General features: G+C 40.3%; 1 pseudogene; it reads left to right on the plus strand.

Annotated features, from left to right (window-relative positions):
• The first annotated feature begins 12,032 nt into the window (after positions 1-12,032).
• On the plus strand, positions 12,033-13,395 carry LOC103019546 (TLE family member 5-like; annotated as a pseudogene).
• Positions 13,396-14,092: the final 697 nt, after the last annotated feature.

Consider the following 14,092-nt stretch of genomic DNA (forward strand, 5'->3'; position numbering starts at 1 on the left):
GGCCAAATCCAAAGCTGAACCCCAGGAGCTGTGCGAACAAAGAAGAAAAGGGAAATCTCTCACAGCAGCCTCAGGAGCAGTGGATTAAATCTCCACAATCAACTTGATGTATCCTGCATCTGATACCTGAATAGACAAAGAATCATCCCAAAATGGAGGCGGTGGACTTGGAGAGCAACTGTAGACTTGGGGTTTGCTGTATGAGACTGACTAGTTTCTGATTTTTATGTGTATCTCAATATTGTTTTTAGCACTTGTTATCATTAGTGGATTAGTTTATTGGTTTGGTTGCTCACTTCTTTTTTTATTACATTTTAATTTTTTTATTTTAATAATATTCATTTTAATTTTTCATTTTAATAACTTTATTTTATTTTTTTTTATTATTCTTTTTTTTTCCTCCCTTTTCTTCTGAGCCGTGTGGCTGAAAGGGTCTTGGTGCTCCGGCTGGGTGTCAGGCCTGAGCCTTCGAGGTGGGAGAGCCAAGTTCAGGACATTGGACTGCCAGAGACCTCCTGGCCCCAGTAATATCAATCAGCAAGAGCTCCGTCTCAATGCTAAGACCCAGCTCCACTCAACGACCAGAAAACTGCAGTGCTGGACACCCCATGCCAAACAACTAGCAAGACAGGAACACAACCCCACCCATTAGCAGACAGGCTGCCTAAAATCATAATAAGTTCACAGGCACCCCAAAGCACACTACCGGACACAGTCCTGCCCACCAGAAAGACAAGATCGAGCCTCATCCACAAGAACACAGGCACCAGTTCCCTCCACCAGGAAGCCTACACAACCCACTGAACCAACCTCACCCACTGGGGGCAGACACCAAAAACAAAGGGAACTACAAACCTGCAGCCTTTGAAAAGGAGACTCCAAACACAGTAAGTTAAGCAAAATGAGAAGACAGAGAAATATGCAGCAGATGAAGGAGCAAAGTAAAAACCCACCAGACCAAAAAAATGAAGAGGATATAGGCAGTCTACCTGAAAAAGAATTCAGATTAATGATAGTAAAGATGATCCAAAATCTTGGAAATAGAATGAAGAAACTATAAGAAACATTTAACAAGGAACTAGAAGAACTAAAGAGCAAAAAAACAACAATGAACAACACAACAAATGAAATTAAAAATTCTCTAGAAGGAATCAATAGCAGAATAACTGAGGCAGAAGAATGGATAAGTGACCTGGAAGATAAAATAGTGGAAATAACTACCACAGAGCAGAATAAAGATAAAAGAATGAAAAGAATTGAAGACAGTCTCAGAGACCTCTGGGACAACATTAAATGAAGCAAAATTCGAATTATAGGGGTCCCACATGAAGAAGAGCAAAAGAAAGGGAATGAGAAAATATTTGAAGAGATTATAGTTGAAAACTCCCCTAATATGGGAAAGGAAATAGTCAATCAAGTCCAGGAAGTGCAGAGAGTCCCATACAGGATAAATCAAAGGAGAAACATGCCACAACACATATTAATTAAACTATCAAAAATTAAACACAAAGAAAAAATATTAAAAGCAGCAAGGGAAAAGCCACAAAAAACATACAAGGGAACCCCCATAAGGTTAACAGCTGCTCTTTCAGCAGAAACTCTGCAAGCCAGAAGGGAGTGGCAGGACATATCTAAAGTGATGAAAGGGATAAACCTACAACCAAGATTACTCTACCCAGCAAGGTTCTCATTCAGATTCGATGGAGAAATTAAAACTATTACAGACAAGCAAAACTAAGAGAATTCAGCACCACGAAACCAGCTTTACAACAAATGCTAAAAGAACTTCTCTAGGCAGGAAACACAAGAGAAGGAAAAGACCTACAAAAACAAACCCAAAATAATTAAGAAAATGGTCATAGGAACACACATATCAATAATCACCTTAAATGTAAATGGATTAAATGCTCCAACCAAAAGACGTAGACTGGCTGAATGGATACAAAAACAAGACCTGTATATATGCTGTCTACAAGAGACCCACTTCAAACCTAGGGACACATACAGACTGAAAGTGAGAGGATGGAAAAAGATACTCCATGCAAATGGAAATCAAAAGAAAACTGGAGTAGCAATTCTCATATCAGACAAAATAGACTTTAAAATAAAGACTATTACAACAGACAAAGAAGGACTCTACATAATGATCAAGGGATCAATCCAAGAAGAAGATATAACAATTGTAAATATTTATGCACCCAACATAGGAGCACCTCAATACATAAGGCAAATGTTAACAGCAAAAATGGGAAATTGACAGTGACACAATAATAGTAGAAGACTTTAACACCCCACTTTAACCAATGGACAGATCATCCAAAATGAAAATAAATAAGGAAACACAAGCTTTAAATGACACATTAAACAAGATGGACTTAATTGACATTTATAGGACATTCCATCCAAAAACAACAGAATACAGTTTCTTCTCAAGTGCTCATGGAACACTCTTCAGGACAGATAATATCTTGGGTCACAAATCAAGCCTTGGTAAATTTAAGAACACTGAAATCATATCAAGCATTTTTTCCGACCACAACACTATGAGACTAGATATCAATTACAGGAAAAAAACTGTAAAAAATACAAACACATGGAGGCTAAACAATGCACTACTAAATAACCATGAGCTCACTGAAGAAATCAAAGAGAAATCAAAAAATACCTAGACACAAATGACAATGAAAACACAACAACCCAAACCTATGGGATGCAGCAAAAGCAGTTCTAAGAAGGACGTTTTTAGCAATACAATCCTACCTCAAGAAACAAGAAACATCTCAAATAAACAACCTAACCTTACACCTAAAGCAATTAGAGAAAGAAGAACAACAAAAAATCCAAAGTTAGCCAAAGGAAAGAAGTCATAAAAATTAGATCAGAAATAAATGAAAAAGAAATAAAGAAAACAATAGCAAAGATCAATAAAACTAAAAGCTGGTTCTTTGAGAAGATAAACAAAATTGATAAACCATTAGCCAGACTCATCAAGAAAAGAAGGGAAAAGACTCAAATCAACAGAATTAGAAATGAAAAAGGAGAAGTAGCAGCTGACACTGAAGAAATACAAAGGATCATGAGAGATTAGTACAAGCAACTATATGCCAATAAAATGGACAAACTGGAAGACATGGACAAATTCTTAGAAAAGCACAACCTTCCGAGATTGAACCAGGAAGAAACAGAAAATAAAAACAGACCAATCACAAGCACTGAAATTGAGACTGTGATTAAAAATCTTCCAACAAACAAAAGCCCAGGACCAGATGGCCTCACTGGCGAATTCTATCAAACATTTAGAGAAGAACTAACACCCATCCTTCTCAAACTCTTCCAAAATATACCAGAGGGAGGAACACTCCCAAACTCATTCTATGAGGCCAGCATCACCCTGATACCAAAACCAGACAAAGATGTCACTAAGAAAGAAAACTACAGGCCAATATCTGATAAACATAGATGCAAAAATCCTCAACCAAATACTAGCAAACAGAATCCAACAGCACATTAAAAGGATCATACACCATGACCAAGTGGTGTTTATCCCAGAAATGCAAGGATTCTTCAATATAGGCAAATCAGTCAATGTGATACACCATATTAACAAATTGAAGAATAAAAACCATATGATAATCTCAATAGATGCAGAAAAAGCTTTTGACAAAATTCAACACCTATTTATGAGAAAAACCCTCCAGAAAGTAGGCATAGAGGGAACTTACCTCAACATAATAAAGGCTATATATGACAAACCCACAGCCAACATCGTTCTTAATGGTGAAAAACTGAAACCATTTCTCTAAGACAGGAACAAGACAAGGTTGCCCACTCTCACCACTATTATTCAACATAGTTTTGGAAGTTTTAGCCACTGCAATCAGAGAAGAAAAAGAAAAAAAGGAATCCAAATCGGAAAAGAGGAGGTAAAACTGTCACTGTTTGCAGATGACCTGATACTATACATAGAGAATCCTAAAGATGCTGCCAGAAAATTTGTAGAGCTAATCAATGAATTTGGTAATGTAGCAGGACACAATATTAATGCACAGAAATCTCTTGCATTCCTATACACTAATGATGAAATATCTGAAAGAGAAATTAAGGAAACACTCCCATTTACCACTGCAACAAAAAGAATAAACTACTTAGGAATAAACCTGCCTAAGGAGAGAAAAGACTTGTATGCAGAAAACTATAAGACACTGATGAAAGAAATTAAGACAATACAAACAGATGGAGAGATATACCATGTTCTTGGATTGGAAGAATCAACATTGTGAAAATCACTATACTACACAAAGCAATCTACAAATTCAATGTAATCCCTATCAAACTACCAATGGCATTTTTCACAGAATTAGAACAAAAAGTTTCACAATTTGTATGGAAACACAAAGGACCCCAAATAGCCAAAGCAATCTTGAGAAAGTAAAACGGAGCTGGAGGAATCAGGCTCCCTGACTTCATACTATACTACAAAGCTACAGTAATCAAAACAGTATGGTACTGGCACAAAAACAGAAATATAGATCCATGGTACAGGATAGAATGCCCAGAGATAAACCCATGCATATATGGTTACCTTATTTTTGATAAAGGAGGCAAGAATATACAATGGAGAAAAAGCAGCCTCTTCAATAAGTGGTGCTGGGAAAACTGGACAGCTACATGTAAAAGAATGAAATTAGAACACTCCCTAACACCATACACAAAAATAAACTCAAAATGGATTAAAGACCTAAATGTAAGGCCAGACACTATAAAATTCTTAGAGGAAAACATAGGAAGAACACTCTATGACATAAATCACAGCAAGATCCTTTTTGACCCACCTCTTAGAGAAATGGAAATAAAAACAAGAATAAAAAAAATGGGACCTAATGAAACTTAAAAGCTTTTGCAAAGCAAAGGAAACCATAAACAAAAGAAAACGACAACCCTCAGAATGGGAGAAAATAGTTGCAAATGAAGCAACTGACAAAGGATTAATCTCCAAAATATACAAGCAGCTCATGCAGCTCAATATCAAAAAACCAAAAAACCCAATCCAAAAATGGGCAGAGGACCTAAATAGACATTTCTCCAAAGAACATATACAGATTACCAACAAACATGAAAGGATGCTCAGCATCACAAATCATTACAGAGAAATGCAAATCTAAACTGCAATGAGGTATCGCCTCACACCGGTCAGAAAGGCCCTCATTAAAAAATCTACAAACAATAATAAAAATAAAAAATCTACAAACAATAAATGCTTGAGAGGGTGTGGAGAAAACGGAACCCTCTTGCACTGTTGGTGGGAATGTAAATTGATACAGCCACTATGGAGAACAGTATGGAGGTTCCTTAAAAAACTAACAATAGAACTACCATATGACCCAGCAATCCCACTATTTGGCATATACCCTGAGAAAACCATAATTCAAAAAGAGTCATGTACCACAGTATTCATTGCAGCACTATTTACAATAGCTAGGACATGGAAGCAACCTAAATGTCCATTGACAGATGAATGGATAGAGAAGATGTGGCACATATATACCATGGAATATTAGCCATAAAAAGAAATGAAATTCAGTTATTTGCAGTGAGGCGGATGGACCTAGAGTCTGTCATCCAGAGTGAAGTAAGTCAGAAGAAGAAAAACAAATACTATATGCTAACACATATATATGGAATCTAAAAAAAAAAAAAAGGTTCTGACGAACCTAGGGGCAAGACAGGAATAAAGATGCAGACATACAGAATGGACTTGAGGAGATGGGGAGGGGGATGGGTAAGATGGGACGAAGTGAGAGAGTGGCATTGACATATATACACTACCAAATGTAAAATAGATAGCTAGTGGGAAGCAGCTGCATAGCACAAGGAGATCAGTTCAGTGCTTTGTGACCACCTAGAGGGGTGGGATAGGAAGGGTGGGAGGGAGACGCAAGAGGGAGGGGATATGGGATATATGTATACCTATAGCTGATTCACTTTGTTATATAGCAGAAACTAACACAACATTGTAAAGCAAATATACTCCAATAAAGATGTTAACAAAAATAAAAAATAAAAATAAATTAACTTATGTGAAATTCAAAAAAAAGAAAACAAAAAAGACCAAAAACAAAAACAGTGAGAGGGATAATGTAGTTCCACATAAACAATTTAATTTCATCTGTTGTGTCTCTAAATCAAAGAGTAGATTTCGCAAGATTGTGTGTATTTTACCCTGCCCCTGTTATTATATGTGCATAATGTCATGGTTAAGAATATTCAAACATTGCTATTTTAATTCTATCACCTCTAGTGTCCTTTTATTTTTTCTTAATTTACATATAGTTAAATTTATTTTTTTCAGTTTTGAGTTCTTTGAGCTTTGACAAATGCCTAGAGTTGTGTAACCATGGCCTGAATCAAGTCAAACCCTTCCATTACCCCCAAAATTCCTTTGTGTTGGACTGTGTAGTCAACCCTTCCCTCTCAGTCCCTGGCAAAGATTGATCTTTCTATTCTGGCAGTATTGCCTTTTCCAGAATGTAATATAAATGGAATAACCCAGTGGATAGTCTTTAAATCTGGCTTTCTTCCTTAGTATAATGCACTTGAGATGCATCCATGTTTTGTATGTATCAATAATCACTCCTCTTCATTGCAGAGGAGTAGTTTATCCTGCTTTTATTGCTTGAGTAAAGTGTTTATCCATTCATCAGTTGAAAGACTGGTTTGTTTCCAAGTTTGCTACTCTAAATATTCACATATAGGCTTTCATATGAATATATTTTTTCATTTCTGGAGTAAATTTTAGTAATTTTTCAAAACATTGCATTGTTTTAAAATTTTTATCCTTTAGTTTATCAGGTGAAATGCAGAAAGCTCAGACATAAAGAGGACAGCTGTGAGGATAGTTAATTAAATTTGTTAATTTTCCCCTTTGCTCTTTCCTGTGGCAACCTTTTAAAGCTCTCCATCATTGACCTCTGATTTCCTTTAGGATTAAACCCCCTGTCTCTTTTAGAAACAGAAAACTATAAGACATATTTTATTTTTTGTACTTAGCAGCTTTATTCCTAATAGCCAAAAAAAAGGAAACACCCAAATGTCCATCAACTGATGTGTCATATCCATATAACAAAATGTTATTTGGCCATTAAAAGGGATGAAGTACTGATATGTGCTACATCATGGATGAACTTTGAAGAGATTGCTAAGTGAAAGAAGCCAGTCACAAAAGGCCACATGTTCCATTTATATGAAATACCCAGAAAAGACAAATTTATAGAGCCAGAAAGCACATTAGTGGTTGCCAGGAGCTGGAGGAAGCGGGGAAAGCGAAGTGTCTGCTAATGAATATGGAATTCCTTTTGGGGGTGATGCAAATGTTCTGGAAGTAGATAGTAATAATGATTGCACGACTTTTAGACACATATTTTTAAATTCAGCCTTGGCTAGAAATTGTAGTTGAAGGCAAATAACATGTCTCAATCTGCAGTTTATTGGAGAACTTCAAGAAAGTAGACCCTGTAGACAGCTGCTTTGAAGAGACAAGACTGAACCAGTCATTTTGTCTTATTCAATAAGAGTAAAAACTGGAGAATATTTAGGAGACTTTTACTTTGAAAAAATTGTGACTGTAAATATTAAACTACATTAGAGTAGTGACACCATATTGTCAGATATATACATATTCTGTAAGTTGTTTACACATTTTTTCTATCGAGTTATGATTGTAAGAGTTCCCTTTAAATCATGTCTTAAGTAATTAGTGTTGTCTTACATAACCCTAATCTTGTGGCTAAGCTACCTTTAATTATTTGTTATGGAAACATTAAATTTACTCATTATATGTTCATTATAGGAAACTAAATTTGTTAAAATATTGTTTTGTACCATACTAAGTTTAAATAAGATGCTATAAGAAAGTGACCCAGATATGTAGTGATTCAAATGAGAGAAATTTATTTTTCTCTGGTAATAGTCCAGAGGTAGGCAGATAATCTAGGCAAATAAGAGACTCCATTCCATGGGGTCATTTGGGTATCTAAGCTCCTTCTCTCTTGCTGCTCCATAATCATGTAGAACAGGAATCAGTAAGCTTTTTCTGCAAAGGGCCACATGGTAATTATTTTAGGCTTTGTGGGCCATACATTCTCCGTCATAATTTCTCAAGTCTTGCATTGTAGCATGAAAGCAGCCATAGACATATAAATGAGTGGGTATGGCATTATTCCAATAAAACTTTATTTACAAAAACAGATGGCAGGCCACATCTGGCCCATGGGTTAAAGTTTGATGACTCTTGTCCCAGAGTGTGATCTTCGTCTTTGAAGCTCCATTCATGCTCTGGTTTGTGGGAAGGGATAAAGAGGCAGTGAAAGGCAAGACATTACTTACAAGTGGACACATCATTTCTGCTAACATTCTATTGACCAAAACTTAGTCACATGGCCACATCCATCTAGTTCCAACTGAGGCCTGTGAATGTCTCTACCTGGGCAGTCATGTACCTAAGTAAAAAGTGGGGGTTTGATTATCAAAAGAAAGAAGAGAGTGGATATTGGGGAACAATTATTAGGCTCTGTCACTCACCTCAAGTTGTAATACACAGCTAGCACTGTGGTCTTTAATGATTTATAGCTTCTCTGAATCATTCTGGAACTTAAATCTGCGACGGCCTTTGCTTATTAGTCAGAGGTATTCAAGAACCTCCCTCTCTTCATTTTCTCCCTATGAGCATCAGCAAAATCAGAATCCCAGTCAAGCCAGAGTCTGAACAAAAACTGAAAGACTCACAGAAGTGGTCTACATTGAAAGGAGAAAGAAGATGTGCAGAGGTAAGAGACCACAGCTCCAGAAAGGAACAGAAAAAGATGGAGAAGGTTGTGGCCTTAAGACTTTCCAGTTCCCATGAGGCCTAGGTGCTTCCTGCTTTCAGTTCTGTGCATCTTCCTTGAACTCCCTTTGTGCTTGAGCCTCCTCAGGTGTGTGACAGGTAAAGTTTTTGAAAAATTGCATGTCTAAAACTGTTTTTATTCTATACTCATACTTGATTGATAGTTTGGGGATGAAATTCACTTCTCCTCTGTAGGTTGAAGACATTACTCCATTTTCATCTAATTTCCAATGTTGAAGTCAAGAAGTCAAAAGCTTTCGCTTTATCCTTAGTGATCTAAAACGCCACAAGTATGTGCCTTGATGTGATCTTTTTTTCAACCATTTTGCTGGGTTCTCAGTGAACTCTTTAAATTTGAAAACTTTTATCCTTCAGTGCTGGACAATTATCTTGTATTCTTTCTCTGATAGTTTCTTCCCCTCCATTTTCTCTTGTTCTCGCTTGCTGTGGCACCTATTAGACTGATGTTGGACCTCCTGGGTTGATCTCTTATTTTGTTTTATTTTCTCTCCTATTGTCTATCTCCTAGTCTTTTTGCTCCACTTACAATTTAAAGTTGATGGTATCCTCAATTTTAAATTCCAACCCTTTAAGTTTTTATTTGCTATCTTATTTTTAATTTCTACAAAGCTTTTTTTGCTGTTTCTGAATATTCCATCTTTATATAGCATCTAAATAATTTTATTATGGATAGCATATCTTCTTATTCCAAAGTATTCTACTGCTGCATCGCCTCTGCTTCCTCTGAGAGGTTTCTCCTTGATTATTTTGCTTTCTGTCTTAGATGTTGGAGGACATCCTCAAATATCTGGATGTCCCATGGATTTCCATTTCATGCACTCACTTTAAATAGTCCAGGTGACATTATCCCCATTGTAAGAGTGGGAAGCCTGAAGCTCTCTAGGACACCTGACTATGCAGAGGGGAGCTGAGCCTGGCACTCAACCATCTCATTCTTAGTCCAAGCTAAGCCCACTGTATAATGAAAGCACCTCTGAAAGTCAGTGCCCTGAAAATGTCTGTGGTGTCCCTATACAAGAATTAATCTTAGGCCACTTGCTAAAAGCTGCTCTCGAAAGAAAATTCACTCGAAGAAGGCTCTTTCTATGTTTATTCTTTCTCTAGAGGCAGCATTCATAGGACAAGAATAGATTTGTCTCTAGCAGAGAAACCCAAGGATGGGTCACAAGATGTCCTGTTTACAAGGAAACTCCTTCAGGGGGTGACCAGAGGCTGGAGTCTCTAATTGCCAGAGCAGCCCAGTGTGGCTTCAGGATGGGGAGGAGTGGTTCTCTGGCTGAGACATCTCACTGTAAGTGGAGAAGAGATGGTCCAACTTGGAGATGCAGATACTGTAGAGAAAACCCTTGTAAAGCATGGAAACTTCCTCAACTGGACAACAGGCCTGTTTAGGTGGAACGAGACCAGCATATACTTTTCTTTATAATAGAGATTTCCTTCTTCCCAGAGACAAAGAACCAACAATGGTAAAGCAGGAATTACCCAGACAGAAGGAATAACCCAAACCACAGTTCCATTCTCCGAATTGGCACAACTCAGTAAGGAGGGAGAAGTTGACTTTGTGCAGTTTCAGTGTTTCACCAAAAATTAAAGAGACCAGATAAAGGCAACCCAATCCAGGAGCTATGGCAGCTGAGATGAAAATAAACAAGAAAGCTTCAGGTTCTAAGAAGAAAGGATTACAACATGTCAATTTTAGGATTGTTGATTACATGGAAACCACAGAAAGCACTGATATTTTCATTCGATGTCCAAAACACCTAGGAACAAAAACCTTTTAAAGTATGAAATTATCTCCCTGGGGAATATGATGTGAAACATTTCCATTTCCGGTTCTACAGTGCACTTGTGCATGCAACTTTCTCCCAGAGTAGGATAGAAACAAATGCTCATTAGACCTCTTTGGGCTTGCTTCCAGCAGAGGAAAATGTTCTGGGTGAAATGGCATGCCAGTAAACAGCACTGGACCTGGCATTTATTTATCCTAAAGAATTGGGGTGGGAAGTTGCTTTCCTTTCTCAGCATAAGCAACTGCCCTGGGCAGCCAAAGAGGAAATAGGAGGGCGGTGGGCTGGAAAGGGTCTCTAAGTTCTGGTCCTGTTGCTGTCACTAACTAGGTCTTATTGGGCAAGTCACGTAATCACTCACAACCTGTTTCCTTATGTATAAAAGGAGACAGTTAATAGTTCAAAGCCTTTTTTCACCTCCAGTTGATCTGGGAAGCTTTGAAAGAATACAGATGCCTGGGACTGAATCAGAACTTCTGGGAGTCTAGGTTTTTAAGGCTTCCCCAGTGGTTCAGATGAGACCACTCCATAGGCCAGTATTTTAGGAGTAACTAAACAAGATGTTCAAGATCCCTTCCAGGTCTAAAATTCTCTGATGGGAAGGTAGAGAAGAGAAGGTCAGGGAGAGGTGCTCTTCTGCAGCATCTGCATCACCTGTGAGCTTGTTAGGAATGCAGACTCCAGGGGGAGGAGCTCAAGACGGCTGGAGTAGAAGGGGTGGAGCTCACCTCTCCCCCCGCAAACACATCGAAATGCAGGCTCTTGGGCCCTATTCCAGAAGTTCACTGAATTCTAATCTATACGTTCACAAGATTCCCAGTGATTCATAAATACATGAAAGATAGCCCTGCTCTATTCTACATAATCAGGAGTGAACCTGCCTACCTATAGGCCAATGGGTCGTTTTCCTGCCCAGTCTCTGTGGCTTGGCCAACCCAGGAACACAACACGAGGGAAACATGCGACTTCAGGTGGTAACTCTTACTGGGGGCCATGCTCCTCAAAAAATGAGATTTTAGGACATTGCCACCTCAGTATAAGTCCCCTTTCCAACTGGTCATAAATGCCTGTGAAAGCAAAAGTGAGGCCAAAGGGAGAGCTAGGCTGTGTGTGTGTGTGTGAACATGTGTGTGTGTTGCATTATTCTTCCAGTTTATCAACCAGATAAAATTTCCCAGAAGAATTTCTAGAAGTGAGGTTGACAGTGTTGAGGAGAAGGAAATTTTAACTTGTGTTTGACTGCTAGTCCTTGATTATGGCAGGGGGAAATAAAATATATTGCAGCTCACTTTCTCAGACGTTTGCTATTCTTACCCACATCCTGTCTTGAGAGTTGATCCCCAATGGAAGAAAAAAAAACACCTCCACACAGAAAAGACCTATTTCTGCTCTTAGGGGAGGGAGAGAAGTCTGATTTACAAAATTTGGATAAGACATGTAAAAGACAGAATTTAAAAACCAGGAAGCAGGAAGCGGGTGAGGCCGGGTGCCGGAGGCTGCGGCGGCGGCCCCAGGAGCTGCGGATCCGCGCCGCCTGGACAGAGGCCCGGCCACCTGGCGCCACGAGCAGTCCTAGCCTGGGCGCACAGCTGGGAAGCATCCCGCGCCCCCCACCGCGACTAACAAGGTGTTTCCACAAAGCAGGCATCCGGCTCATCGCACCTACCCCAGCAACTCAAATTCACCACCTCAGACTCCCGCCAGCGTATCAAAGATGAGTTTCAGCTGCTGCAAGCTCAGTACCACAGTCTGAAACTCAAATGTGACAAGCAGGCCAGCGAGAAGCCGGATATGCAGAGTCATTATGTGATGTCAACTACAAATTGGCATTTTCCATTGGCACTTGCCATCTACCTCTACGAGGATTAAATCATGCGCCGCTGCAGCTGCTGAATTTCAACACCCCCTGAAAGGAGTTCAGGTGGAGAGCAGAAATGAGGCACTGGGTGCTCTGGGAAAAACTGGCAGAACAGACCTTCAGATAGTTAGATATTTTCAGGAGACAATTTTATGGGCCCAGATCTTGTATCTCCTCATATCTAGAAAAGCACTAAAATCCTTCACAGTGACAACTGCTCCTTGTGACCACCAGTAACCTTCACGAGACTAGCAGCAACCTTCTACAAAAATATGTGCTTGATTGCCTGTATTCCCCCTCCACCAAAATCACATATATACTGACCTTCCCGCCTGCCTCTTTGAAGCAGTTTCTCAGAGCTATCTGGGATGCTCTCTTCCGGGCAGCAGTCCTCATTTTGCTCCAAATAAAACTTAACTCGCAACTCTCACATTGTGCATGTTTTTTTTTTTTTTAAGTCGACAGTGAGGTACTACGAAATGTCCTACGGCTTGAACGTGAAGACGCACAAGCAGGCTGAAATCTTCAAGGGGCCGAATGGGATATGTGCCCAGGTCCTGCCCTACATTCCCCAAGAGCAGAGGGCCAAGCAGGGCACTGCTCCTGAGCTGAACCCCATCAGCTGACAGCAGCTCCAAGCCCACCAGCTGTCCCAGCTGCAGGCTCTGGCCCTGCCCCTGACCCCACTGCCTGGGAGGCTGCAGCCCCCTTTGATGCCGGCAGCTAGCGCAGGCACCGGCCTCCTCTCGCTCTCTGTGCTGGGCTCCTCGGCCCACCTCTCCAAGGAAGACAAGAACGGGCATGATGGTGACACCCACCAGGAGGATGATGGCGAGAAGCTGGATTAGTGGGTGGCTGGGATGTGGAGGGTGGAGTACAAAGGCGAGTCAGACACAGAGAGAGAGGAAGGTTCAGCTCAAGACACGTTATAGCCCAGGATTGGCTAAACTCTGGTAGTATTTATGGTAGCCGCCTGCCGGGGCCCTCACCCTGCTTGTGTGCCACCCGCTGGCTTTGCTCCTACCCCTGACTCCCGGCCTCCCTCTTCCTCCCCTGCAGCCTGAAAGGGTGAATACCTGCTCATACCACAGATTAGGCAAGCTGAGGCCTGGAAGTGCAAGTGGGAGGCCAGTTCAGAAGGGAGCAAAACCTCAAGAGGTCCAACACCACCTGCACTTCCCCGATTCACACATGTGTAACTGACAGTCCTCCTGCCGGGCCCCTCTGGGCACACCTGGCCTCCCACCCTGGCACTGCATGCAAACACAATGCTAGCTGCCCCTCCCCACCCTGGACGTCCCACATCTCCCCCTCCCGCCCACTCACCCTCCACTAGTTCCCGATGCCCACGCCCACCTGGTCCTCCCCCCTCACCCACGAAAGAAAGAGGGGCTGGGGACAGCAAGCTTAGCCCCCAGAGCAGGGTGGGGTGGGTGACGACCCAGAATTCCCTTTCTCCCCTTCCCGAATAAAGATGAGGGTACTCTAAATAAATAAATAAGTAAATAAAATAAAAATAAAAACCAGGGGGAAAATGATTCAAAA

Source organism: Balaenoptera acutorostrata, chromosome 3, assembly GCF_949987535.1.
Source record: "Balaenoptera acutorostrata chromosome 3, mBalAcu1.1, whole genome shotgun sequence".
NCBI classification, from domain to species: Eukaryota; Metazoa; Chordata; class Mammalia; order Artiodactyla; family Balaenopteridae; genus Balaenoptera; species Balaenoptera acutorostrata.